Source organism: Pteropus medius, unplaced genomic scaffold (genome assembly GCF_902729225.1).
Source record: "Pteropus medius unplaced genomic scaffold, Ma_sr-lr_union100, whole genome shotgun sequence".
In the NCBI taxonomy this organism is placed as follows: domain Eukaryota; kingdom Metazoa; phylum Chordata; class Mammalia; order Chiroptera; family Pteropodidae; genus Pteropus; species Pteropus medius.
The window spans coordinates 5,748,895-5,773,158 of NW_024354886.1; the positions used below are offsets into that span (position 1 = coordinate 5,748,895).

The 24,264-nt window shown below is 46.8% G+C and overlaps 1 long non-coding RNA gene and 1 pseudogene across 1 annotated transcript; both read left to right on the forward strand.

Annotated features, from left to right (window-relative positions):
* Nucleotides 1-5,438: 5,438 nt before the first annotated feature.
* On the forward strand, nucleotides 5,439-9,071 carry LOC120597550 (uncharacterized). The gene is made up of 3 exons (XR_005651413.1): nucleotides 5,439-5,703; nucleotides 6,222-6,606; nucleotides 8,425-9,071. It is a non-coding gene; the product is annotated as an uncharacterized LOC120597550 (long non-coding RNA).
* Nucleotides 9,072-22,700: 13,629 nt separating this feature from the next.
* On the forward strand, nucleotides 22,701-22,819 carry LOC120597729 (uncharacterized; annotated as a pseudogene).
* The last annotated feature ends 1,445 nt before the right edge of the window (nucleotides 22,820-24,264 follow it).

A 24,264-nucleotide genomic window follows, 5' to 3' on the forward strand; every position in this document is an offset into this window, starting at 1 on the left:
GCCAAGGCACAAAGTGCCAGGCTGCGTTGAATGTCTTAGGCCAAGACAAGACTGAGGACAGAGATGGTCAGTGGCATGGGGGTCTCTGGTGGTAGAATCCATGTCTTTGTTCGGGTATGGGGAAGGCTTTGGAGGAAGAAGTATAAGAACACTGAGCAGTAGAGAAGCAGAGAATCTCGGGCAGTATTTTCCAACTGTACATTGCTACCATGAGTGGGAGAATCAGTTCCTGGATTACTGCCAGTTTTTCTTTAGAAAAAAAGAGAGAGAGAGAGAGACAAAATATCGGAGTATATCACATGTAGCAAGAGAAAGTATCAGTTTACAAAATTTTGTCTCAGTTTTAGGATACACATGTTGTGTCCTGATATTAAATGCATTTCAAAAAAGTTTGGAAAACGGTAGCTCAGTCAACCCCCAAATAGAATGAGATCTGACCAAGGTCACATAGCAAACCAGTCTGAGCACTAGGCAGTGAGACAAGGAGGTCCTGTGACTTCTAGCCCATGCATTGACTCAGCACTGATTTTGAAGGACCTACTCTATGATGGCACTAGATGCTAGGAGAAGACTGCTTGGATGACTAAGACACATAAATCATTTTAATGCAAGGGGTGTGTTGGGAGCTCAGAGGAGGGACATCTAGCTCAGTCCCCACCAGCTTGTGGACAGGGAGGGGCCGCAGAACCTGGTAGGTGAGTGGTAAATGCTAAGTGAGTGGATCTAGGTGAGGAGGGGCCTTAAGCATCCCTGTGCCCTAGCCCCAGGGCGGGGAAATGTTAGGCACTTTTGCTGGGCCTCTGCTCCCCAGGCTCCTCACCCCTAGACCAGACATCCTTTTCAGGCATACTAGAGGTGGGTGGCCTGGGGCAGGGGAGACTAGGTCTTCCCAGTACCTACCACTCCATGGAGGGGTGTCTCTGCTATCTCTCAGAGCCCCATTAGAGACACTCTTGGGCATGGGGCAAGGCAGGGGAAGGCAGGAAGCCTAATTAATGCCGACAACACTGGACTGGGGCTCCCCTATCTGCCACTGACAAACCGTGAGATTTGGAGCCAGTGACTTCCCCACTCTGAACCTTGCGCCCCAATATACTGGAGAAAGATGTCTAAAGTCCCTGCCAGTCCCAGAAGTTGAAGACCCTCCTTAACTTCTACCTCTTCCTCTGGAAGTCCTTCTAAGCATCTAACCCGCAACTCTCTCATTTGCTGCAAAATTCAGTAGTAACAGTTTGCTCCAGGCTGAAAACCCAAGTGCTAAAACCAAGACCCCACCTGTCCTGGGCTCACCTCCACAAGTCTCCAGCCACTCCCTCCCAGGATGCCTAGACATGCAGTTTGATGGAGGTTTTAGGGACAGGATGGTAATGGGCTCTTGCTGCTGCCATGCTGGTATGAGAGTTAATTACTCTGGAGGCCAGAGCCAGATGAATACTTCATAAAGCTAGAGCCCCCTTGTGAATTATTCACTGTAAAAGAGAGAGAGAAAGAGCATGTGCTGGTGGGATGGTTCAGAAAATGGGATGCCCAGACTAGGGGTAGGGGGGGCCAGGCACTGCGTCTCGCCGCACACCCAGAAGAACCTGTTCCTCTCACTCCCACTCCCAGCCCTGTCCTGGGCCAAGGAGGACTTGGCCTGGCTTGTTGGGGGGCCCTGGGCCCCTCCTTTGCCCTCTCTAGTTCTGGAATATTTCTGGACTAGGTGACATGCTCTGACATCTCTGAAACACCTGTGGGGATTCTACCAGGACCCAGCCCCATGCCATGGAACCTGGGATTGGGGTAGGGGGTACAGGGATCAAGACCTCAGCCAGCTACGGCAGGCATTAGCCAGGGAGAGAGAATAATCATGGGTACGAGAAACTCCCAGCCAGATGTCAAGCAGGCAACCACAGAGCGCCAGCCACTGTGGACTGGAGAGGTGGGCATGGGCACCATGATGTGACATTTGCCCCACTGTCATACACACATGCACACACACACACACACACACACACACACACACACACACACACGTGCAGGGTGCAGGTGGTGGGTGGCAAATGCCTTAGGGATCCCCTTCCACCAGCACTTGTCCCTGGCAGCTCCAAGGCCTCCTGAGGTCTTGGTTGGAGCAGAGGGAAGAGATGACTGACCTAGTTCTGTAAGCAAGTGTTGCTCCTACAACTGCAGCTTCCTCAGCTGCCTCATGAGCCCTCAGAACCTCCTGAAAGGCCCCAAAGACCCCTGTCAGCCATGGGTCCAGTTTATCCATCAAAACAACAACCTCCTTCCTTGCGGCTTCCTAATAGGAAGCACGGCGGGCTGCGCAGCTGAAGGCAGCCTACTACATACCTGTGGGGCTCCGGGCCCACTCACACCGCTTCTGCGTACTTCTGGCCTACTCCAAAGGCTGCGGGTAAGAGGTGCTCTTAGGGACGCCCTGACCCCAGGTGCCCTGGAGCAGACCTGCCTCTGAGGATTGTCCTTCTGGCCCTCAAGGTCTGAAGCCTAGGTCACCCCTGCTCCTCCCTGTCCTGTAGAGCTCAGCCCCAGCCCTGGAGCAACCTGTCCTCCTGCAGCACACAGTGATGCCTCTCTCCAGCCTGGACCGGACACCCTAGGGTTGCATTGGAAAGATGGGGTGGGGGACCAAGAGGGAGATATGAACACAGGGCATAGCATGGGGGGTCAGGGAGGGAGGGAGGTTGCATGCTGGGGGATCTCCTACTTTCCCCTTCCCTCTCATCTAGGCTATTGCCACTTGCATTTCCATAACCTCCCTAGACTAATAGCAAACTGCATTTATGGGAAACCGAGGTACCGAGGGGAGGATATTTGTTGGGGATGGGGCAAGTATCCACTTTCGGACCTCCTGCCTGGGACCTCATTCCCATCTCCATCCCTGACCTTTGGCCAGTCTCTTCCCTTCTCAGGACCTCAGTCTCCTCATCTATAAAATAGGTGCTTTGGGCTTGGTGACCTTTAGGGCCCTTCCTGATACCCCCAGGACTTCTTCTCTCTGGATGAGTTGCATCTTCCCAGCCCCGGGCTGGGATTCCATTTGGTCTCTAACCAACTGTGCCGCCTCAGGCAGAATTTCAGCCTCTCTGAGCCTGTTAGCTCCTTCGTACAGCACAGTAACATCCCTTGCCCTGCTGACCTCTAAGCCTGTAGTGAGGGTTAATTGTTATCAAGGATGGGGATGTGCCCTGAAGCCATTAAAGCTCCCTGTAGATGTGCAGTGGAGCGATTACAGAATTCCAGAGTCTCAAAGTCACAGCCCAGCTGTTTCGGTTGTCTGGCCCAGTGTAATTTCATACTTGAGTGCCATTAAGAATAGCATGGCCTGCCCAGTTTGCTCCAGGCCTCCCACCACCTCTCCTAGGCTGACCAGGATAGCTATCTTTGTGTCTGACTCTGAATTTGGTGGTATTGAAGTCCTCATTCCCAGCTGGAAACTTCTGGGGTCCTGTGGGTGCCTCCCAACAGAGAGACCACACAGCTGGAGCACACTCTGGCAGGGGGCCTACCAGGCTGCCTCTGCCTCCTACCCTACCCTACACCCCCATCCCGCACCCTCCAATCCTTAGGCACTCCAGTCTCTTGGGCCTGTAAGTAGGAAGGGGCCCACAGGTGTTGCCTTCAGCCATAGCTTATGACAAATTGCTCCCATGAGCTCTGAAATGGAAGCATAGTTTTCCCCTTTTCTGTTTAGAAATTTGCCAAATCTCCTCCAGCCTGCCCCCAACCCCACTCCCACCCTCAGTGTATACCTGGCCTATGCTCCTCAGACCTTAAAGAATATTTAACCACCTGTTAAATGATTTATCCCATTGAGGCTCCAGAGCTCAGGGCATCTCACGGGCCTCCTCGAGAATTAACTAGAGTCATAAATCAAAGCGACATTTGAGAAATTTCCAGCCACCCCAGACAGCAGGCAGTGGCTTGGGCCCAGACAGGGGAAATAGCATTTAGATGGGGGAAAATGGCATTTAGGATGAAGAGGCAAGAGCGCTGGCTGAGAGCAGCCTCCAGGCTGGCTCAGAAGGAGGTGGCAGGCCGAGGACATTCTCCTTTTAGAAGGCTCCATTGGGACCACAGGCAAGTACCATCAGCTCTTTGTTAAATGCAGGCAGCACCTGAACTTCTCATGTGTACAGTAAGCAAAGAGCTTTCCCACCTGTTGTCTCATCTGATTTCAAAACAGCCCAGGGATGCCGATGTTGGGAACTAATACAGTTAGGCCTAGTGGTGGGATTCTGGGCATCTGCCAGCTGGGGGCAAGGGGGGTTGCTCTTGACCTGTAGAGCCCAAGAGTGACAAGTGTGGTGGGTCGCAGGGACCCGACAGCAACTTGGGCTGAGGCATGGTGGCAAAAGAGGAGCAGGTGAGGAGGCTATGTTCAGATTCTGGGTTGGGGTTCAAAAGCAGGAGCGGAGAAGGGAGGAGAAGTTGATAATGAGCACCAGCTATGTGTTAAACCTAGAGCCAAATTGTAGAGATGAACCCCTTAAATCCCACAAGGACCCAAGGAAGTGTGCACCTAGTTCTTTAAACCTCATTTACAGATGAGCGAGCTAAGGTTAACTGATCTGGCCAAGGTCAGCAAGTGTCAGAGCCAGGAATTGAACCCAGATTGGCCTGACTTCACATTCTGTGCTTTTCTTCTCCACTATCAGGTCCGCTAAAAATAAAAACTAAAATGTGCTGGGGACTTGACAATATGCTCACACTCCACTAAAGGGTCTTACCTGCCTTATCACTTGGAATTCTTACACCAATCCGGGAGATGGGTTCTCTTATTCTTTCCATCTGAAAGATGAGGAAAATGAGGCCCTTAACCCTCAGCTCCTAGGGCTCAGATCCAAGCAGTCTGACCCCAAAGCCTCTGGTCTGTACCCACCACACAGTACAGTCACATGTGTTTGACGACTGTGGAAGGCCTGGTGGCAGTACCTTCCATCTGGACCATTAGGCCCTGTCTTAGAGGAACAGAAGAATTCCACACAGAGAGGGGGCCCAAGCCTGATGCTCAAACACCAGGCACGGCCCACTAGACAAAGTGCTGAGCAAGGAGGCTGCAAGAAGTCCCTAGGCGTTCCATGACCCACCCCAGCCCTGCCCTTGCCAAGGATGTTGTCAGCAGGCCTCAGTGGGCCCCAGGTACCCAGCCTTTACTGGCTCTAAGGCAGAGGGGTGGAGCCATGGCCTGGACTTGTCTCCATCCAGCAGGGCACCCTCAGGGAACAGCTGCTCCCCGATGTTTCTCTGTGGTGGTGAGGGGTCACCTTCTCTTCCATTGCTTAGATTGAAGGCTTGGGCCACAGCAGTGAGGGCCTCCCAACTAAGGCTGGGAGTCAGGGTCCAATGGACAAGATGCTGCACCTTCAAGAGAGCTATGTCTCTTAATACCCAGCCCTGTCCCCGTAACCCTTGAAATGTGTGGAAATGCCAACATTGGGCTCTCGGATTTTGTCTCCCAGACTGCATCATCCCAAGAGCGGAACAAAAATCTCTTCAACTCAAGAGCACAGTCTGTGATTTAAAACACCTCAAATTTGAGAGGAGAGATGCCTCAGCAGCAAGGTGGGGCAAAGCGTCCTCTGGAAAGGTGGCAGCCTCACCCACCATATCTCCCTCACCTTGTCTGAACCGTCTCGAGCTTCAGGATCCTTCATCTCCACCAGGAATGGTCCCCTGTTGGTGCCTCCAGGCAGCAAGGTTAAATCAATGCCCTTCCTACAGGAGTCCTGGTGATGGGCGGGGGGTGGGGGGGGTCCTGAAGGCAGCAGGGACTGGTACAGAGACCCCACTGCTCACCTCAAAAAGCAGGGCTTCCACATACTCCTCCCCATGCTACTCCTTCCCAGAGTGTAAATTCAGCCAAATTCACAAGGAAACCTGCGCCCCCTAGTGTCTGCTCGGGGCACATCCCAGGCTCCCTAGGCTTGGAGCCACTAGCCCTCTGGGAAAAAGGCCAAGAGTCAACCCACAGGTCCCAAACACAGTGATGAGGAGGGCAGGGTATATTTCTGACCCCACCTGCCCACCTGTGGGCTTCATGCTGCCCTTTTACCAACTCTTTCCCCTCTGAGCCCCAAACCTTCTACCCAACCACCTTCTACCCTCCCTGATCAGATCCTTCCCATTCTGTGCCTCAGTTAATAGGCCAGATTCTAGCTGGTCTTGACTCAGAATGCCAGGACCAGAAGGGGCTGAAGAACCCATTGTCATTACAGATGTGAAGACTGAGGCAACAGGGGCAAATGGCACCAAGGTCCATCTTCGTGGCACACAGTGATGCTCAGTGGCTGACAGAGTCCGTGTCTGCTTTCCAGAGCCCCGATTCTGCTGTTGCTGAAGCCAGTGCTGCAGCTAGGCTTGTCTCACTGCCCAGGACCCAGCTCCACCCCCACCCCCAGCCACCTCTGGTCCCCAAAGGCCATATCCGGCTTTGTGGATGTAGGGAGGCTGGCTTCCACCTCTGAGGCCCCTGAGAGCAGACTTAGAAATGGATACTTGGAGTCAGAGCATTCCAAGCAGAGGAGCCGGAGTGCAAAGACCCTGACACAGAAGGGTGCAGTGCATTCCAGGGACACAGAGCGTCCCCTTGGCTGGAGTGAGGTGAGTGTGCTAGGCCCCTGAGAGTGGGCTCTTAGAGCCACCACTGAGTGACAAGATCAAAATACTCCAAGCAGATGGAAATGATCCAGAGGTTTCCAACTAGAGAAGAAGAAGGTCATTTCCACATTAACCTGTGGGCCGTATCACCATCTTCTGTTTCTGCCAGGAGAGGGACAGGTCTAAAGCCTTGGGTAGAATGGGGAACAGGGAGTAGGGGTAGGCATGACCCTAGACCTTGGACTTAAGGCCAAAAAGGAAAGACCTACCCCTCTTTATGGCTTCTATCAATGGAGCCCCGGAATCACCTGCCCTTAAGAATGGCTTTAAGAGGCTGACAGGCTCTGATGCAGCTCAGCTTCTGAGTAACATGCACTGCTATTAGCACTCCAGGTGCTGGGAGGGAAGAACAGGCACCTAGCCCAACTTTCCTCCCCAATCTGGGGTGCATGGTCTTGGGGCTGGAAGCTGCTTCAGCAGAGGTGGCAGAGTGGCTAGAGTTTCCCTGCCCAGCTCTTACCAGGCAGAGCCAGGCACTCCGAGTCGCACTCTGTGAAGTTCCCATCTAATAGATGCAGCGGGAAGGGTCTCTAGAGGCCCTGGGAGGTACTGGGAGAGCAGGGAGTGGTGGTGGTTGGAGGATCCTCCCCGCTGCCCCTCCAGAGACCCAGTTCCCTCTCCCAAGCCCCAGGACTCAGAAGGAGTAGAGGAGACTCAGAACCATTGTGAGGACAAACTTATGTTAGTTAGGGATGCTGGAGAAACCAAATGCCTGACACAAATATAAACTTCACATATTTCCTAGCTTATAGTGGCTCATATCTTGTCGCCGTAATTATGCACCAGTTCTCTTCTTTGCTTGTCATAATTAAAGAGGATAACACACGGAACATTAGCAGCCGGCCTAATGTGGGAACCACTCAGGGAATGATGGCTAGTCAGAGCACAAGGACACAGGACAGAGTGATGACCCTTGTTCACAGATGAGAAGGCTGAGGCTGAGAGAGGAAAAATGACCAGACCAGGGCCCCGTAGTGGGTCAAGGCAGAGCCAGGATTGGAGTGCACACTCCCGACACCCATTTTCCATCCCTTCCCCATGCTGTCACACCACCAACCTTTGCCTTTACACAGCGATCTTTTTGCAGACCCCAACCGCCCTGCCCCTGACTCCAGTCCTTGACGGAACAGCTCTCAGAACACGGTCCTAACTCAACTCTCATAACTCGGAGTTGGCAGCAAGTCTCCTTCTACCCAATCCCATCCCCAATCAGATTGCAGTCCCTCCCTAACCTCAGTCCTCTCCCGGCCTCCATCAGTCCCAGCCCTGGCCCTAGGCGTGTGAGTGTCTGGCTCAGGCCGCCTAGGGCCTGGAAAGCCCTGTCTGGGCTAGGGCCTGAGGCCATCCTCACCTCTCCCCTGGGGTGGTCCGTGTGAGGTTCAGAGAGGTTAGGTGACTTGTCTAAGGTCGTGCAGAGTAAGTAGCAGACTTGAACCTGGAGCTCAGGTTCCTGAGATTCTGAAGTTTCCTGGTGTGGGTAGATAACAGGAAAGGTGCTGGGGGGACAATGATGGGCACCTTAGGCAAGTGGTGATATTGACAACCTTCTATAGCCGCCTCTGATGGTGACCTCATGGCAGCCACACAGCATCTGGATTGTTAATCTTAACAATCAGCAGCCCAGTGATTGTTAAGCTTTCCCAAGGGGAATCCCAAAGTCACCCATCAGGCCAGTGGCAGAGCAGGGCAAGAGCCCAGGTCCCCTGACAGCTCATCCAGGGCTCTCCCACTGCCCCACACTTCTCTTTTCCCACTCTGTAGGGGTTGGGCAGCAGAGTCAGTATGGAGGAAGAAATAAAGCAGGAAACTGCACAAGATCACAGATGGCAGAACACCAGTTTCTAGTCCTCATACCTGGAGAAGAGCTGGAACTATTTCCTTGCCCCAGAATGGCCAATACAAACTCATAGGTCCCTTCGACTGTTGATGAAATGAGCTAACCACTCTGCACCCCTATGTCCACATCTGTACAATGGGACCATACAGTTACCTCAAGATGTTGCTGAGTATTAGGATGGGATGAGGGATGATGCCTGATTCACTGTAGGATCTCTCTGATCTTAGTTCTGTCTTCTGACTCCCCGACCCTGTGTCTGGGAAGTCACTTCTGGGCAGCCTTCTCTCCCCCACCTGCAAAACCCTCAGGACAATCCACTCAGTTCTTGCATCTGGCCTGGTGGGGAGGTGCTTTGTTCATGCAAACAGTGGTAGGGTGTGAACACTGATACCTTGAGTCTTCAGGAATGACCTTGAAGGATGCCATATGTGTTCAGCTCTGTCCACCTCTGGAACATTCTGGTGGACCCCTCAAGTATAGCTGGCAAGGCCCCAGGGCCTGTATATAAACACCCAAGCTTCAAGTAACTCTGAAAACCAAAGAATGAGGAATGATCCTGGGGCACAAGACCTGGCAGAAGGGCCCAGGAAGGAGCCCCCTGGAGTGGGAAGGGTGGAGGGTAAAGATCCAGGCTGGGAGCCAGCAGTACTCAAGGCCCAGATGGGGCAGGGGCAGTCAGTGTTTCCCAGACTGGCAGAGGGTGATCCCTTTAGGAGAAGACAAATGGCCAGATGGCAGAGGGAAGCCACGGGCTGCAGCCTCCACTGGGAAAATTAATTAAGACTTCAATTAGCACAGGCCTGCCCCCGTCTGCTCCAAGGGGTGCCCAGGGCCTCAACTGCCCTGCCCAAGCCAGGAGTTAATAATTCACTCTCTAATGAACTCAGCAGAGAGACAGCCAGAACCACCCACCAGGGCTCTGGGCAGGAGGGAAGGGTGGGGGTGTCTCTTTGGATCCCCTTATCCACCGGGAGTCACATCATAGACCAGCTGGAGGTGGTGTGGCATAGTGGACCCTCTTGCTCCCTGATTTATTCCCACAAAGGAAGGAACCAGTACCTTAGCATATCAGGACAGAGAGTCCTGGAGAGTTTTACTTTAACACTTACTGTGCCTGACAGTGTGGGGTTCTAGGGAAGAAGTTGAGTAAGAGCCCATCCCTGCCCTCCAGGAGCTCATGGTCCACTGAAGGGGTGGGGAGTGGGGAGGAAATTGACCTGAACCTGACCCTCACCAAAGTGTCCATGGCCAGTGCTGTCAACAGTAGCAGCTTTGGAGAAGTGTGCGGGGAGGGGTCTCAGCTTAGGCTCGGGGAGAACTGCTTGGAGGTGGCCAGGTGAACAGGGTGATATAGTCCCACCCTTTGTTTTATGGGTGAACAACCTAAGGCACAAAAGAGCAAGCGACTAGCCCAAGGTCATACAGTTATTCCATGGCAGGACCAGAATTGGAACTCAACTCACCTCTGAGGCTATAAAGAATGTGCCTCCCCATGTTGAACGAGGTAAACTGAGGCCCAGAGAGTCACTTAAATGAGACACTGAATGGAGCCCTCCTAGCATCCACACCATGCCTATCATGGGTCAATTCACACGTCAAGCATTGCCCAAGAACCCATATACTCTTTTCTACTGGGTGCTCCTGAGAGCAGCGGCTCCCTGAGCCTCCCTCAATGCACAGGTTCTTCCTACCCTTCCACCCTCAGCCATTCTGCTAGCACCTCAGGCTGACTGGGCAGGCTGCCAAGAATGGCCAAGCTTAAAGCCTGATGCTCAGACACAACCTACCCCAGAACCATCCAGGGAGCTCGTTCAAATGCAGACTCCCAGGTCCCCAGGACCCGATGACCAGAATGTCTAGGAGTAAGTCATAGGTACCTACACTTACAATAAGCCATCCAGAATATTTTTTCCATAAATGGTATTAGTGTGTACATGAATACAGAAAAGTATACAAGCCATAAGTGAATTGCTCAATGCATTTTCACAAATTGTACATCTGTTTAATCTACACCAGATCAAAAAACAGAACACTAATAGTCCCTCAGAAACTCCTCATGCCCCTGTCCAGTCACTAACCTTCCCAGAGCTGCCGTTATCCTGAGTTCTAACAGCATAGACCAGTCTTGCCTGCTCTTGAACTTATGTGTACCGAATGATACAGACACTTGAGTCTAGCCTTTTCTGCTTGACACTGTTTGTGAGGTTCATTCATATTGTTATGTGCAGTTATGGTTTCTTTACTCTCACTGATAAGTAGCATTCCAGCTCATGACTGTACCACAATTTGTCTGCATTAAAAGAGGGTTGCTGTGAAAATTGTATTATGTATATCTCCATGGACACTTGTATGCATTTCTGAAGAGTGTGTGTCTATGAGTGGAATTGTTACATCACAGTGTTTGCTTGTATTCAGGTTTCATAGGTACTGTGAATGCTTTTCCAAAGTGGCTGTACCAAATTAGACTCCTACCTGTAGTGTCTAAGAATTCCAGTTGAGCCACATCCTCGCTGACAGTTGGTACATTTCTCTTTTCATTTGAACCATTCTGGTGGATGTGTAGTGGTATCATTTTATGCTTTAACTTGCATTTCCCTGATGACTAATGATGTTGAGTACATTTTCTTATGTTTATTGGCCATTTGGGCATCCTCTTTTGTGAAGTGTCTGTTTGGATAGTTTGCCAATTTTTAAATCAAATTGTCTGTCTATTCCTTATTGATTTATAGGAGTTCTGTATATATTCTGGATTCCAGTCCTTTGTTGGACATGTGTATTGCAAATATCTTCCATAATGTTATTAGTGGCTATACGAATACAGAAAAGTGTATTCGTGTATTTGACTTGGTGTCTTGACTTTTTACTCTTACCGATGTCATTTGATAAATGGTTTTTCATTTGAATATAGTCCAAATTATCAATGTTTCCCCTTTTTGGGTAACATTTCTTGTGCCCTGTGTCCAGGTGATTTTATGCTTATGAAAATTTGAGGGGTGGGAATGGAGCTCTTCCAGAAAGACAACAGCCCTTGTTCTTGCTAAACCCCACTTCCCTCTCAGCCAGAAACACAGAATTCATTTAATCATACTGGCACACTTAACGACTTGCCCTGTTTTCAGGCACTTTACGTGTTGTAGTAGACATCATTGTGGGCGTCTGCTCAGCCTGTGCCCTATGTATCACACATTCTGAGAACAGCTCTTGAAGCAAATGGGCCATGGTGTGCAGCCATGGGCCATGTTGGTACATGGCCCCGGTGCCCTGACCACAGAAGATTAGACAGGAGCAAACACCACACTGAGCCAATCAGGCTCTCTCTCCTGAGGGGTTGGAATCTGTCCTGAGGGGCACTACTCTCAGTCCTAACTATAGCTGGTGGGAACTCAGGAGCTGAGGCTGCCATAGGGCTGGAAGCCGTAGACATGGAAGACAGCAGCAGATCCGCAGAGAGAACCACAGATGAAAGATAGAGTGTGGACAATGCCAAGGTGGCCACTCCTGGTTCTTGTCCCTCATGCTACATTCCTGCACTGGGGGTCCCTGAGGACACTTAGCATCTTTCCAATCAGTTCCCCTTTTTGTTTAACACGAATCCTGTTCTTCTGACCAAGAGTCTTCACTAAGATGTGACTATCATCTTGAATCCTCAGATGGATTCTTCCCTTTTTAGAGATGAAGAAACCTGAGGCTTGAAGATGGTAAATGCTTTTTCCTGAACTTGGCTGCCACTAAGAACCAGAACCAAGACTCCACCTCGTACATATGGCTCAGACTCTGCTCTTATTTCTCTATAGCACAGAGCCACACACAGTGCACCCAAGATCAACCTTTTCCAAAGTGTTTGCTGTGGAACCCTGGGCTCAGGAAATGAGCCCTGGGCAGGGGACAGGTATTTTGGTTTCCTGATCTAGCTTTGGGGACACATTTTGAACAAGATATTCTTCACTGCATGGTATTTCAGAGCCTTAGTTAGAAGAGAACATATTAAGAGTCTACATAATTCAGTTTCTCTAACTTATGTGGCCATGGAATCCCCTTTTGTAAGGAGCATTTCATGAGATTAATGTTTTATGGAAAATGCTGCAAGGAACCAAATTTATCCTCCCCATCCCCAAATGGCCTCCCAGAAGGAAGTGTCCTAGGAAAATAACCTGTCCATCCTACTGGGTATGTGGCCCCTGTTTAGATACACTGAGGGAAGGGATCTCCTTATAAATCTGCTTCCTCAGGATTTGACTCACCTGAAGCAACTCCCCTGGGCCTGTGCACCCCTGGATGGATTAGCTATAATTGAATTTCAGAATCTTCTAAGTGGTTGATAGGCCTCACGACACCCAGGACGCCAGGCCCCACTGGGCCACTGTCACCTCAGGTGCCTGGCCCTCGAGGCCCTGGTACTGCCCAGCCAGCCCCTTCTCAGCAGGGATGGAACCTGGGAGGGGCCAAAGAGAAAAGGGAGAGTAAAGGGACAGGACAAGAGAAAGGAGAAGAGGACAGGAGAGGAAGGAAACAGTCAGGAAGCAGATAACCTCTCAAATGGGGACGATCTGCCAGAAGTGCACACGAGACTCTGGAAAACCATGAAGGGTAGTGCATGCCTGGGGTCTGGCAGCATGGGGAGCCATGACCACCCCTAGACCTGCAGGGGCAAGGGAGAGTGTGCCCAGAGAGGGTGGACATAGAGGAGTTGCTGTACAGGTGCTGCCAGGACACCCATCAGATTGTCCTCTCATCCTTTGATCTCTTATTGATGCCTGCAACCCAATCAGAGGTCCACAGGGAAGGGAGCAGGTGGTGCAAACAACACTGGGCAGGGTGTGGAGGGTGAGGAGCTGGGCTGAGGGGTAAATGGAGATTTTTCAGTGTGGGGAGGACTGGGAGAAGGCTGTGGGAAGTCGAAGACTACCGGGCGGGGATAGGGGTAGGGAGGGGTAGATGAAAATGCAGATCAGATCAAAAGGGAGGACCTTGAATAACAGAAGAGGGGAGGGGTGAGGAGCCTCAAGAGTGGAAGCAGCTTTGCCCAGCCCCTCCTAGAAGCATGGAGTCTTACCAAGGTCCAAACCCCAAGATCTCTAAGTATCTGGAATAGCCCACCCTGGGAGGCAGACATGTAAGCACAGCCCCTGCAGAGAGGCAGAGCCACGGCATCCTCCCCACTCCTGCCAGCTCCCACCTATCTGGTGGGCGGAAGTATCTCTGCTGAGATCAGCTCAGCAGACCCAACTCTGATGAGTACAGTCCTCCCTTTATACAAGCCATGAGTGCTTGAAGGGTTGGGAACATAAATCAATGCCAAGCGAAGAAGCCTTGTTGAAATTCACTGGGAAAACACATCACTGAGGATTCTAGAGTGAGTTTCTCTCCACAGAGAACTGTTGTCCCCTCATTTGGTTTTTATCTAAAAGCCGATGTTCAGACGCTGGAGTGGTCAAAATTGGGCCTGCTCTGTCTATAGGATATCATCATGGGGACATTCTGGCTGGACCAGAATGGGTGATGGGCTGCCTCTACCTCCCAGATCCCCAGGGTTGGGGGAAGCTTGCTGGCCCTCATACCTCCTTCTCGGCTTCACCCCTCCAAGTTCTGGTCACCCTAAGGAGGAGCGGACGAGTACTCAGAGACCACCCAAGCCTGCCAGTCTCCCGGCCCTGCCATCAGTGAGGCCTGACTACTTCACCACCAGCTGACTCCCTGGATCTGGCCAGGTGGGGACACATAGAGAGTCCCCTTTTCCATTCATTCCAAGCACAGCGGCACCAGCTCTTTCGGCAAGATAAAGCCAGGAGCATTGTGACCAGGCCAGAGAAAGTGATATCTGAAGCCAAGAAATCCATCATGAGGAGAGACAGTTGCCATAGATCAAAGCAGAGTCTCTGGTCTCTGTGCCTCTACATCATCATTAGCAAAGGGCAGAGGTGAGGGAGGCCAGGGGGCAAGAGTGGAACTGGAGGAGAGATCTTTAAATCTATAAAGTAAAGCTGGATGCCCCAGAGGCACCTGGTGGAGGTGAAGGAGCAACTTCAATACTCTTTGAGCTCAGGATGTGGTGGGGGCCAAAAGAGGGGCTCCAGGCCTGAGATACAAGCAGATAAGGTATCTTGGAGGAGGAAGTATCTGACATGAGTCCTGAGAAGGCGTTCCTGGTATTCAGGACATGCCTTGAGTAGGCAGACCCCTATACTGGGGGAGCCTTCAACCTTAGGGGCTTAACAGAAAGACAAGACACCACCAGAAGAAATCTTGAATCCAGAGACCCTTCACGAAGTGCCCATTAATGGGATATATAGATGGGCAACCAGGGAAGGCTTCCTGGAGGAGGTGAGCCTAAGCAGAGCATTAAAAGAAGGGAGTAAAGAGTGATTGCAGACCTGGCAGACCCTCCAGCTCCATGCTTTCATTGATCTCAGGATCTTTTCTCCTTAGCCACTGTCTCAGTTTGAGGCGGTATGTTTCTGTTTAATTAGTCAATTAATGTCTGCCATCCTCATTGAACTGTGGGCTTATAGTTTTGCTCACTATCGTGACATTGTGAATGCTCAATCAAAGTTTTCAGAATGAATGAATGAATGAACAAATGAATGTATAGCCCTAACTCTCATCATGGCCTGGAGGTGGAGTGGATTAGTCCCATGGAGAGAGCAGAAGACAGCAAAAGGCCCTGGAGGTTTCTAAATGTTAAGTGGAGCCAAGGTGGTTGAGCTAGGCGGAGGACAGTTTGGGGCACTAGGACAATAAGCACAGGACTCGTTGTACTCATTTGGGAGGATGAAGGACTCCTGGGCAGAGAACTGGGAAGGGGTGCAAGGTTAGGACTGGATATAGAGCAGATCATCTGGAACCATGGGGAATGGCTGGAACTCACAGGAGGCAGGCGTGGAGGAACAAGGGAGCCCAGCACGGAGCCAAACCCTGTATCATCAGCACCCTTACCCCGTGGTCCCTTTCCCCAGCCCGGGATCCTTTGAGAGCCACTGTGCCCCTGACTCCGGTCTCCCCTACTCTGTAATTGCACAGAGTGATTTGTGGCCCTGACAAATTGAATTGTGGGTAAAGCGGCTGTCCAAATGGGGAGCAAATTGGAACTGTGGCTCCAGCTGGCGGGCCATCCATCACAGGGAAAAAGGCTCCGTCAGCACCTCACTGCCCCAGCCAGGCCAAGCCCAAGGGTGAAAGGAGCTCTTTTTCTCTCCACTCAGGTCTGAGGGGACTGTTGGGGGAGGCCTGCGCTGGGGGCCCAGCTGGGGGAGAGACAGGGAAGAGGAAGACTGTGATCACAGGGTTTATATTTATAGGATCTACTTTGGGCTTCTTCACAGCATTTTTATACTGATGAATGTCATATAAGCCTCCCAAAAGGTGTATATATTTATAAATTAGGAAACTGAGGTAGAGTGTACTTGGTGCCAGGCCCAAATTCACAAGGCATTTAGCAGAAACTGAGGTATGAATTTTGCTGCTGGAATATCTGGAATTCTTAACAAAGAAGCTTCCTGCAACATGGAAAAATTCAAAAGCAGATAAATATCCCATCTGGCAAAATTCCTAGTTCTTGGAGGTGACACTTCAGTGGCTGTATAATAGACCAATGAGGTAAAGGAACCACAAAGCCCTATAACTCACAGGCCCTGCCTTGAAGGACTTGCTGTCTGTGAGAGGAGCAGGGTGTCCCAGAGCTAGGTGTGTCTGCTATGCCCCCACCTGCAGCCCCTTCTAAGCCTCCAATGCATGGCACCCATGCTTCAATTCATGTGACCTAGCTCCACCTCTTAGACAAGAGGTGGTCACCAGAGCCAAAGGCTGTCTCCTTACAGTCTGGCCACTGACCTTGACTTGAGGTCTAGCTGAAAAAGATGAGCTAAGCCAATCAGATTGGAGGAATTTGGAACTGGGACTCAGCAACCCAATAGGTAGCAGTGAGACAAGCTGAAAAATCACATATGATGTCAGGACTCATCTTTCTTAGGGGCCCAAACTATCTATATTATGCTTACTTTCCCTCTGCCTCTCCCCCAAGTCCTCCTCCAGAAAACTCTGTGTGTAGAAGAAAGAGGGTAGGAGAAGGGTAGGAAGCTTACTCTGTGTCATCCTCCGTCTCCTGAACTATTTAGCCACTATGAGTCATTTCCATTTCCCCTTGAAGGCTGCAATTTTGAAACTCAAAAGCTAGGCCAGGACTGCTTGTTTCTCTATTTATGCTGAGTCATCCCTTTGCTGAGACAACAGCTGTCCTGCTGGCTACTTAATGAAATGGTCAAGGTCAGGGATGGGGGTACTATGGAATATGAATTAACATTTCAACATGTCATCCTGCAACACAAGGCTATGTGTGGCCAGGGGCCCCAAACACTAAAAAACAGGAAGGGAGAAAGTACTTCTCTTCCCAGGGTGTGGGGTGTGTGTGTTGGGGGAGCATCTGCAGACTCTGTATCCCCAAGTTCACTTTTTCTTGGTCCTTCTAGGCTGCCTTGGTCCTAGGGAACCTCATGACCTGTTAGCTCCGTGCTAAAAGTCTGAACTGTTAGTATAAAGTACATTTGTGTCTGTTTCCATCAGAATCCAGTACAGGAAACAGAAGCTGTGTGGGGATTTTAAGCAGAGAGAGAATTAACAGAAAATTAGGTACTTACAAATTCATGGAAGTGCTATAGGAGTGGGCTCTGGGCTGGGCAACCAACAATCAGGCTCAACAATCCTGCTGAGCCAGCCACCTGGGGAGGCGCTATCCTCACCCAGCAGGGATTCCAGGCCCACAGCTGGAACATGGGGCTGCAGCTGCAATCCCGGGGTCTGGAAGCCACTGTCACCAGGGTACCCAGATCTGGGCTCCCAAAAAGCTAGTGACTGGCCATAGGAACACTGCTAAAGGAAAACCCCTGTGCCATCAACAAATAGCCAAAGGACCAGGAAGCTGGCTCCATTTACTTCTGCCTTTCAGATCTCATGCAGGTACATCTGTTGCAGGATACTCAGACAGAGATGGGACATTGAGGCAACAGCAGGAAGTAGCATTTATTGGTACCAGCACCAGCTCAGTGGATTCACATCCAAAAGCTGAGCTCCAATCACAGCGGGGCTTTCCCTTTTATACTTCCTCATAGTTACAGACAATTGCATGTTCTTTCTATATAAGGAAAGTGTATTTTGATTGGTTCATGGGCCGTAAGGGGAAGTGAATAACTTTCACCTGTCCTAGGAAGCAGTTAGCTCAGGCCTCGCTACCACACATCCATTTAGCAGAACCTAATTTATGAACTAAAGCCCTAGGTGCACAGGAGTCTGGGAAACATAGCTTTTCAGCCTCTGCTGTGCTAGAAGGAATAGAATGGATGCTGAGTCCAATCACATATCTGAGAGCCCAATTCCAGATTCCCCAGAGACCCCATCTTTTACAGCAAGTGCAGGCTCATTGTTCTTGATTGAGGCCTGCCCTAAGGGAAGCTGTGTAAACACAGGAGGGTTTATCTGGCCACACAAGGTCAGGGCAGCAGACTGAAGAGCTAGGTACACGTGTGTGTGTGTACATGCATGCACATATCTGTCTGGAGAAAAGAAGTGGAAGGCATCTTGGGGACTGGGAGACCAAGCCCAGCCCCACACACATTCTCACCGGCTGTCTGAGAACATGAGCAACGAAGGCAGTTAAAATTAAGTGTGGAAGTCAGAGGCAGGGGTGGACATCATGAATTCCCAGGTCTTTCTCAAGCCCTGAATTAGAATCATTTCTGATAAGCTGAAGTCTCTGTCTCTCCCTGAACTACATTTGTCGGGGGTTCCAGCCTCTCAAATTCAAAAGTAGGGTGCCTAGAGTGTCCCTCTCTTCAAAATGCAGTTGTGACACAAACGCCCTGACCACAGGTTTCCTGAAGTAATCTTCGCTGAGAGGAGGCATGGCAGCGGTGGAGCTCAGACCTCCAACAGTGGCTATCTTCAGGCTAGAGGCCCAGGGCAGTAGCGAGAAGGCAAGAGATACCAGAGCCAGGAGCAACGTGGCCTCAAGGCTGTGGCCTCTTTTGCTGAAGCCCTCAGCAGAACTCCTTTCTCCCTGTACTTATTACATAGTTCTTCTGCTACCTCTCACAGCTCCCCGAGAAGATGAAGGAGCCACTGCTGCAGAGGAGGAAAGCACAGTCCAGACTGAGTACCAGTTTCTGAAGGGCAGGGACAGCCCCCAGGAATGTAACCTGCTGTGAGGCGGATAAATTGTTATGAACAATGGAACCCTCATAGACAATTAGCAGATTTTTCATCAGAAACTTTGCAGGCCAGAAGAAAGTGGCACAAGACATTTAAAGTTCTGAAAGAAAAAGCTTCCAACCTAAAATATTTTACCTGACAAAGTTATCATTCAGAATGGAGAGAGAAATATTTTTCCAGAGAAGCAAAATCTAAAGGAGTTCATCATCATTAAGTCAACCTTACAACAAATATGAAAGAAACTTCCTTAAGCTGAAAAGAAAGGGTGCTAATTAGTAATAAGAAAACATATAAAAGTAGAAAGCTCACGGGTAAAGGTAAATTTACACAGGCATATCTTGAATATATTGTGCATTCGGTTCCTGACAACCACGATAAAGTGAATAGACTTTAAATTGACAAAATAGACTTTAAAGCAAAAGCTTCAACAAAGACAGTCATAAAAATATTTTGGTTTTCCACTACATATAAAAGTTATATTTCTACTATACTATAGTCTATTAAGTGTGCAATAGCATTATGTCTAAAAAAATGTACATACCCTAACTTAAAAATAATTTATGGCCAAAAAATTGCTAATAAACTTGATGCTGACAGACTTGCTCCATGCAAGGTTGCCACAAACCTTCAATTTGTAAAAAATGTAGTATCTGCAAAGCACAATAAAGCAAAGTGCAATAAAACAAGGTACGCTTGTACTAAAGGTGGTGAATTAATCACTTACATAGCTAGTATGAAGGTTAAGAAATAAAAGTAGTAAAAATAAGTACAACTACAATTATTAGTTGAGAGATATACAAGATAAAAAGATTCAAAGTGTGACATCAAAAATAAAAAAACACGAGGAGGAAAGTAAAAGTATAGAGATTTAGAATGTGTTCAAACTTAAGTTGTTACCAAGTTAAAATAAACTGTTATAAAGAACCACAAAGCAAAAACCTATAGTAGATACACAAAAGATAATGGAAAAGGAACCTAAAAAGATAATGAAAAAGGGACCACTAAAAAAGTCATCAAACCACCAAGAAAGAGAGCAAGAAAAAAAGGAACAGAGAATTAAAAAACAGGCAGAAAACATTTAACAAAATGCCGATAAGTATATACCTATTAATAATTACTATAAACGTAAATGGACTAAATTTTCCAATCAAAAGACAGAGTGGCTGAATGAATTTTTTTTAAAAAAAGACCCATCTATATGCTGTCTATAAGAGATTCACTTCAGATATAAAGTCACACATAACTGAAAGTAAAGGGATAGAAAAAGATGCTCCATGCAAATGGAAACCAAAAGAAAGCTGGGGTAGCTATACTTATATTAGACAAAATAGACTTTAAAGCAAATGTAATAAGACACTAAGTAGGGCATTACTTGATGATAAAGGGGTCAATCCAACAAGAGGAATAACATTTTTAAACATTTATGTACCCAACATAGGAGCACCAAAATATTTAAAGTAAATATTAACAGACCCCCCAAAAAGAAATAGACAGCAATACAATAATAGTAGTAGACTTAAATACTCCCTTACATCGATGAATTGATTATCCAGACAGAAAATCAATAAGGAAGCATTGACCTTAAATGACACATTAGATTAGATGAACTATTCTATTGAACATTCCATCCAAAAGTAGTAGAATACACATTTTTCTCAAGTGCCATTCTCTCTAGAGAATGAAACATTCTCTAGAATAGATCATATGTTATGCCATAAAACAAAACTTAATACATTTAAGAAGACTGAAATCATATTAAGCAACTTTTCCAACCACAATAGTATAAAGCTAGAAATCAGTTACAACAGGAAACTAGAAAATTGACATATCTGTGGAAATTAGACAACATGCTACTAAACAACCAATGAGTTAATGAAGAAATCAAAGGGAAATTTTAAAAATATCTTGAGAAAAATGAAAATGGAAATACAACATACCAAAAATTATGTGATATGGCAAAAACAGTTCTAAAATAAAAGTTCATAGCAATAAATGCCACCGAAGAAACAAGGAACATCTCAAATAAGCAACCTAACTTTACACCTCAAGGGACTGCAAAAAAAAGAAAAAAAAAATGAAGCCCAAGGTTAGTAGAAGGAAGGAAATAAAAATGACCAGAGGGCAACAAAATAGAGACTAAAAAAGACAATATAAAAGATCAATGAAACTAAGAACTGGTTCTTTGAAAAGATAAACAAAATTAACAAAACTTTAGGTTGACTCACTAAGAAAAAAAAGAGCATACACACACACACAATCAGAATTAAAAGAAGAGGTGTTACAACTAATGTTATAGAAATTCAAAGATTAAAAAGAGACTACTAAGAACACTTATATCTCAACAAATTAGACAACCTAGAAGAAATGAATAAATTCCTAGAAACATACAACCTTCCAAGACTGAATCATGAAGAAATAGAAAATCTGAATAAACTGATTACTAGAAAGGAGATTGAATCAGCAATCAAAAACTTACCAACAAACAAAAGTCTAGGACCAGGTGACTTCACTGGTGAATTCTACCAAACATTCAAAGGAGAATTAACATCAATTCTTTTCAAACTCTTCCAAAAAGTAGAAAGGAAGAAACTCTTCCAAATTCATTTTATAAGGCCAGCGTAAACCTGATTGTAAAACCAGATAAGTATACCACAAGAAGACAAAATTACTGGCCGATATCCCTAATGAACAGAGATGCAAAAATCCTCAAAATATTAGCAAACTGAATTCAACCATACATTAATGAATCATACACCATGATCAAGTGGGATTTACTCCAGGGATGCAAGGATGGTTCAACATCCATAAATCAGCCCATGCAATACATCCCATTAACAAAATGAAGGATAAAAACCATATGATCGTCTCAAAAGATACAAAAAAGCATTTGACAAAGTTTGACAAAATTCAACATTTATTTATGATATAAAAAAGAAAACTCTCAACAAAGTGGGTATAGAGGGAACTGATCTTAACCTAATAAAGGCAATATAGGACAAGCCCACAGCTAACATCAGCCTCAATGGTGAAAAGTTGAAAGTTTTTTTCCCAAATCAGGAACAAAAAAAGGATGCTCACTATATTATTTTATTCTCCAAAGAGCAAATTATAAATTATAATAGGGTATTAAACTTGTAAGATACATATTTATTTATCATTTTTTAAGAGTAGAGACCATAGGTCAAAAGTAGAAGACTGAACCAATAAAGAAAATGTTATCTGTGTAAGCTTTTCTCTTACAATTGGTATTCAGATTGACTAAAGTTATTTGATGTTTTTTCACTGTCAGTGTCTAGCATTAAGGGAGTGGTCCACAGAGATGTAGAATATGGACAGGAAATATAGCTGAGTAATGTAAATATTTATCATTTCTAGTTTTTTTGTTTTGCTTTGTGCTTCTGCAAGTTTGGGAGTTCTACGCTGTTTCTACTATTTGGTGGTATCTCTAGAAACGTCAACATACATAAAGTCCAAACTGAATCAGTATCTTTACCCAACTCTTGGATAACACATGGATCTTAGAATGATTTAACACCTTACACTCTCAAATTTAAATAATTATTTTGAGGTATTTAACTATATATTACTTTTAAACTCTACTGGATAATCTTAGTATTGTTTTATTAGATTACATATTTTAGAACAGCCCACATATTTACCACTCTTTGTTTTTCATTTCTCATTTCATCCCAAGCTTTCTATCTGGAGCTATTTTCCTTCTGCCTGAAATGTATTCTTTAGAATTGTTTTCATTAAAGTCTGCTAGTGGCAAGTGATCTTGATTTTTGTTCATCTAAAAATATTTTCCTCATTCTTGAAAGATATAGTCACTGGGTATAAAATTCCAGGTGAGCAGTTATTTTCATTGGGGACAAGACAAACATCGCTGCACTATATCTGGTGTCCATTATTGCTGCTGAAAGTCAGCAGTTAGTCTAATTTTCACTCTGAAGATAATCTGCATTTTAATCCCTCTGGCTGCTTTTAAAATATTCCTTTTGTCATCTATGGCCATGCCACCCTGAACAAGCCCGATCCCATCTGATCTTAGAAGCTAAGCAGGGTCAGGCCTGGTTAGTACTTGGATGGGAGACCACCTAGGAAGACCAGGTGCTGTAGGTGTAAAAAATAAATAAAATAAAAAATAAGGGATTGTAAGATGACAAGCTCTTTGCAATCTGTGAGGTCGACCAAGGGTTGCCTCGCCTAAAACAATAAAAAATTAAAAAAATAAATAAAATAAATATATATTCCTTTTGTCTTATATGTTCTATTATATCATCAGAATATGTCTAGTATGTTTTCCTTTTTATTTATACTACTTGGGATATTTTTAGTTTTTTCAACATGTGAATTGGTGTTTCATTGGTTCTAGATGATATTTTCAGAAGAGCTGGCATATTTACCAATGCTCATAAAACATTCTTGGACATCTTCAGTATCTGGTATTAGCATCTGACTGGCTGTGGCATAGGTTCCGTTTTCACTAGAGGGACAATTGACCAATTCTGCAGCTTCTAGCAAATGGTGACTGTATTTGGTTGTAAGAAACCCGTATAGCAGGTTTTTCAGGCCACTGGGATGGCTCCTGGCTCCTGTTCGGGGGATGGTGCTATAAAAACTAATGGCAACAAAATGGCCTTTTAGGTTAATGACTGTTCTTTTTCGTGTTTGCCACACATGCTGCTGTGTAGATCAGAACATTGTGACCTTGTTAGTTTCGGGCAGTTTTATAACATAAATATTATCAATTTTTGATCTCCAAGATTCTATGTTTGAGATGGGAAAATGGATTGAAGACAATACTAAAAGACAACACAACTTCACACTTTCCATAGAAGCTTAGATCCAGAGATGCTTCTGGAGGTATTTATACAAAAGGTTATCTTTTACATAAGACTTCTTAACCTAGGGAACCCTTCATTACTATCCCACCATCAGTCTTAGAGATCATTTTTTCGGTGGGTTTGGAGGTAATATTCGGCCATAGTTAGTGGTAATGGTATATTTATCAACGATATTTTTCATCTTTCTGGTCAGGATATACAGAAAGCTGATGTGTACCCTCCGTTGAACCTGTGCAGAGACCACTAGAAGGCGCCTTATGGTCTTAAGGGCAGTAACCTGCTTTCTAGTGGAACTCAATGCATCTCTACACAGATGTTACAGGTATTGGAAGTATGGCATTTTAAGGACATTTTCACTGAACTCTTTGGAGACTATATCAGACTGCATTCTGAAAGGCTTCTGGGTGTCTACCTGGGTGTAAACTTCAAATCTGGAGGTCATATACAGAGAGGACTGTCAGTTTGTTTCCCCATGAGATCACCCTGAATTGGACCAAGTTTCCTGATTTCATTGTTGGTTGAATGACATTAAATTTGCAATTAAAATTGAATTTGAAATTATAGTTGCAATTTCTAACACTTCTTGATTAGGAACACTGTTGAAAGTCTGAGTATATCTCTATAGTTTCCCAAGAAATTTTATATTTAGACTTCATAGGTGATATTATAACAGATATCTATCTGCCAGAGGTGTGCCAAAGATTCCTGCATGTCACAGAT